Source organism: Cyprinus carpio, chromosome B20, assembly GCF_018340385.1.
Source record: "Cyprinus carpio isolate SPL01 chromosome B20, ASM1834038v1, whole genome shotgun sequence".
Classification (NCBI taxonomy): domain Eukaryota; kingdom Metazoa; phylum Chordata; class Actinopteri; order Cypriniformes; family Cyprinidae; genus Cyprinus; species Cyprinus carpio.
Window position 1 is genome coordinate 15,911,200 of NC_056616.1, and position 5,413 is coordinate 15,916,612.

General features: G+C 36.8%; 1 long non-coding RNA gene across 1 annotated transcript; it reads right to left on the minus strand.

Moving 5' to 3' along the window:
• Positions 1-413: 413 nt before the first annotated feature.
• LOC122140946 lies at positions 414-4,704 on the minus strand. Its single transcript, XR_006157463.1, has 2 exons — positions 4,137-4,704; positions 414-557 (listed from the first exon to the last, which is right to left on the minus strand). It is a non-coding gene; the product is annotated as an uncharacterized LOC122140946 (long non-coding RNA).
• Positions 4,705-5,413: the final 709 nt, after the last annotated feature.

Sequence of the window (5,413 nt, forward strand, 5' to 3'; positions counted from 1 at the left end):
AGTGCAGGCATTCATGAAATTATCAACAAGCTTTCATGTGCAGAGCTCCTTTCCCTCCAGACAGCCACACACCGGCCGCTGGCAGAATAAGGAGTTGGTTCTCTCACCTCTTCTGCTCGAAAGGTTTCAAAGCTTCCTCATAATCTCCCTCTATAATAGGTAACCCAGTATTAATGCATTGTTGATGTTTTATCAATGAGAAAGCACCCAGAACAATATAAATCCATATGAAGATTGTTTAGAGGACATCACATGGCACAAACAACCACAAATCCCCAAGACCAGGGTCTTGTACTTAAGTATACATGTTAAATTTTGGTTAACACAAAGATACACAGGACAATCTAGGTGCGTTACATGTTAATAAGGGAGGCAAATCTAAATGAAAGAAGCAAGGAGAGCTGTTCTCTAACTTCTCCATCAGACGTGCCATTTGAAGATAATGCAATGAGACGGCTGGGGCCATTTGGAGCACTGATGCGTCTCTTCTCCATCGAGACTTGACTTACACGGGAACAAAGCCAACCCGACAGCCTGTAAATCGCTCTGCTCAGCTCCTGCTCATGGGAGGAGAGAGAGAGAGAGAGAGAGAGAGGTCCACTTTTAGATGATGACAAAAATTCTATAGATACATGACTTCATCATGACAGCCCTGTAATCGATGATTCCGCCGAGACAAACATGTAAATGATAGATCAATTTAAACTTAAACTTATATTTGCGTATGAAGGTTAAATAAGTAACCAGAACACTAAAGAAGCTTTGCTTTTCTGTCTGTGTCATTGTGGAGAGAGAAAGCCAAAGCTCTGACTGTGCGTATTATATTGTCAGGATTTGTAGCCCTGCATTCAGCCTGAGTTGGGACAATAACAAACTCAACCATGGCTCCCAAGCTGTGGCACAGCTGAAGCTAAGGCCTTTTGGGCCATATGGATCAAATGAAATGGACTGGAGGGGATAATCCTTCTGCTGTCCCCTATAAACAAAACCAACGCACCACCGCTAATGTGGCTGCACCCATTTGCATCTCATTGGTCCAAGCCTCAGAGTCAACAACAACAACAACAACATCTGCGAAAAAATGCACTTTGTTGTACAGGCTGTTCTTCGTAGAGATGTTTTCAGACTTGGTTTGAACGTGAGAAAGCCCGACATGGTTACTAGCAGTTATTGGCTTCAGTTCAGGCTTAATCCAGCCAGATATATTATATATTACAGTTAGTTCTATTCTTTGAATTTTATTGAACAAACAGCATTCCAAGAGCACTATAAGGGGACATTAATGCAGAATGTGTTTTTGCATTCCACCATTCTGTTTTTGCATTGCTTTTCTATGTAAAAATCCACAATTTGTTCAAAAATGAAAAGCTGAGTAAGTCAAGCAACAATTTACTTCAGTGATTTGTTTAATAAGAGATTTCATTTCAAAACTAAACAAGTGAGTCACTGAATCATTCATTCAAATGATTTGTTCAAAAACATGGTTTCCTTTCAGGAATGAAAAGCTGAGTAAAGTCCCGTTCACACCAAGAACTATAACTATAAAGATAACTATAAAGATAAAGATATTAGCGCCCACACCAGCAAATGATATCGTCTGTTTATTCTAAGTGCACGCTTATCTGCCGCTTTAAGTTCTCGAGCTCATTATAGCAGGATGGATACTGATTGGGTGTCAATGTTATAGCTGTGGTGTGGACTCTGCTATTCTTTAATATTGAGAACGATTTTTAGAACTATATCTTTATCGTTATCATCCTTGGTGTGAACAGCCCTCAAGTCAAGCAGCTAGGTCTATTTACTTAACTGATTTGTTTTTTATAACAGTCACTGAATCATTAATTCAAACAATTTGTTCAAAAACATGGTTTCATTTAGGAATGAATGAGTCATGCAATCACTAAATTGATTGGGTCATAAACACTGATTTCATTTAAATGAACTAAACAAGTGAGTCACTGAATCACTGATTCAAAGAATTCATTCAGGAATGAAAACATCATCATTTGTGTTGCTCAGGAACACATCTTCATTGGCTTAGTTTAGAGTTCTTTTCATTGGTGGACCAAAAAAAAAAAAAAAGCAATATTGACTAAAATGTAAAATACTTAATATTACCTTCTTGTTTATTTAACTGTTGTATAAAAGTTGGACAGCTGAAATGTTCTGCAGTGCAGCCCTGTGAAAATGTATTTTTTTTAAGAGGTTTAGCTTTAATTTTAATAGCAATGCATTTAATAAAACCGCAGAGTCACACTCTGCAGTTTTGGATGTCTGGGGAGCAGCCAGCCCTTAAACAGCTCTATAGTGTCAACTGGTGCCAGAGTATGATGGAGAGCCCTACAAAGCGCCAGCCTTTTCTGCCAGCACTTTTTGAAGATTTCTAGACACTCAAGAGTTTGCACAAAACAAATGGCCACTTACCCCTCTCCCCAGGCCCTTCTGACAGCGAGGTGTGTAATCAATGTTCAGTGTTGACCTTTCTAAGGCCATTCATCCACATAAATGCCACAATGGAAAACTGATGGAGATTTTTTTTTTTTTTTTTTAAAGCGCAAGACCTAGTGTTGTGGTTTGGCCCATCTCACATATTTTAATGATTGTGGACAGTTGTGGAGTTGAGTGATGGCAGGTTCCTCTCATTTGAGAAGGGGAGACAAGGTAAGCAAAAACAAAGAAAACTTCCAAATCAGTGGCGAAATCATCTGTGCTTTGTGTTACTAATTTTCCTCTAGACTGAACTGACATTTGCATTTAGTAATATACAAATAATTATTACTGTAACACTATATAACATTAATACATCTAATGTATATTTTAATATTAATACTCAAGTATGAGTGTATGTATAAGTGTATAATACAACACTAAAATATTCTGAAGATTTTTTCTCATAAATCAGTGTCATGATGGTTATGGTTTGTCTTTTATTTTTATGTTTTGTTTTGATATTGAGCAAAACAAAAAGATGTATTTCCACGCTATATGAATAATCAACACCAACTGTGTTTTATCTGGAACCTCTAGTTTCCTCAATTTATTAGCCATGGAGTTGCATTGCCACCCTGTGGTTATTTTATAAAGACATCAAATAATTACCTGAGCCAAAAAGTGGGAACAGTAGGACAAACAAATAAGTTAAAACAGAGGGAATTGAGCTCTGTAATCTATTTCTGATTCTGCAAAAAAATATGACTCGGAAACCTAAACCTCAGTATATTATTATTGAAATAGACAGTTATTAAGCCTGATCATGTGTGATTTAAACTGAATGATTTAATTTTATCTAGGAGTTTATTCATTATGGTGACTTACTGTAATACAAGATCAGATTCAAAAGGAGCAAACAGATAGAAATTAACCACTTTTTTTTCAGGCATTGCCCGAGGAAGAAAACGTGAGCCAAAGCAACAAACAGGAAAAGTCCCACAGAGTTTGTTTTTCTGTTCTGCCCCCTGCTGGTGAGAACTCAGCCACACCACAGGTCCTTTTCTCCCCAGTGATGTGTATTTATTGCTAACCCCGAGAAATTCTATAACCTGCAAAGCCACCACATCCGCCAGCTCTGCAGAATTAAAGCCAGTGTCACGTGAGCTTGAGTCTAATCTGGAAAATCTTGAAAGATGAAATCGAGAACAATTTAGAGTGGCCTTTTCTGACAGACAGAGTTGCCTTAGTAATCTTATTTTGTGCTGTAACAACAAATCGCCTCATAATCTATTGAGAATTATGTAGCATATGGTTTCTGTGCTACTAGTGCCACCTAGCGAAACTACAATAAAGCATGTTTTCAAACAACCTTTTGTAACCTATTGTGCGTTATGAAAGAAACACGCGATGCAGGTCACCATCAACGAATGTATTACTGTTAAAGGAAGATGCAACAAACCGATAGAAAGTACAATGTGTTTCTCCAGCATACACACACGAGTGCAGGGGGCAGAGGAAACCCCAAATCACTTAAAGGGACAAACACCCAGACCATTACACTTTGCAAACGCTTCATTCGCGCATAATGTCTCTCCCAATCAAACTTCACAAACAGCTCTTACGACGGGTCTATAGAAATGAAGGTATGTCCCAAGTAGGCTACTTTAAATAACATATTAATACTTTTAACTTTAACTTTAGCTTACCTGTCGAGAAGAAACTCCGCAAATTCGTCGTATAGATTGAAACCGTAACATTCCATCAAATGCCTCCATCTTGTAAAAGAAAAATTGCTCTAGTGTTTATCCTTATTTTACACCATTGTCGCTTTCTGTGTTATTTGGCAAGTCTTCGAATTTTGCCTTGCACTTTCGTAATCTGAATTTATTTTCCGATAAATACTCGCTGGTTCAGCCTGCTACAGTAGCCACGCCCCAAACACTGCAGACAGGTACATCCAATAATTAAAAAATACATAAATGCAAGTTCTTTATAAACGGGCAGAATGTTGACTGGTACAGTATTGGGAAGTCCATTAACTGGTACAAAAAGTGTCACACTCACTGATCTATATATAATCAGAATCAGAATGAGCTTTATTGCCAGGTATTTTTTTACACATACGAGGGATTTGTTTTCATGACTGAAGCTTCCACAGTGCAACAGAATGACAGGACAAAAACACAGACAATAAAAGAATAAAAATAGAACAAGTTAATAGGAAATAACAATATACAGATTGACAATTGTATGCAGGCCTTCAGGTACTGAGTTTTGTATGTACAGGTACAGGTCCTTCTAAAAAAATTAGCATATTGTGAAAAAGTTCATTATTTTCCATAATGTAATGATAAAAATTAAACTTTCATATATTTTAGATTCATTGCACACCAACTGAAATATTTCAGGTCTTTTATTGTTTTAGTACTGATGATTTTGGCATACAGCTCATGAAAACCCAAAATTCCTATCTCAAAAAATTAGCATATCATGAAAAGGTTCTCTAAACGAGCTATTAACCTAATCATCTGAATCAACTAATTAACTCTAAACACCTGCAAAAGATTCCTGAGGCTTTTAAAAACTCCCAGCCTGGTTCATTACTCAAAACCACAATCATGGGTAAGACTGGGGACCTGACTGCTGTCCAGAAGGTCATCATTGACACCCTCAAGCAGGGCTGGACTGGGACAAAAAATCAGCCCTGGACTTCATCCAGACCGGCCCACTATGCATGTACATACATTAATCTGCATGTAAAATTACTAATTAGAATTTATTTACTATCAAAACCAAGTTCAAACATTACTGAAGACAAGTGAACAGTCAGTAATAAAATAAGAAAAAATATCATAAATAGCACCGTTTTCAGATACAAATATTGCATAATCAAATGTAAAATACTTCACTTAACATACACACACACACACATATATATATATATATATATATATATATATATATATATATATATATATATATA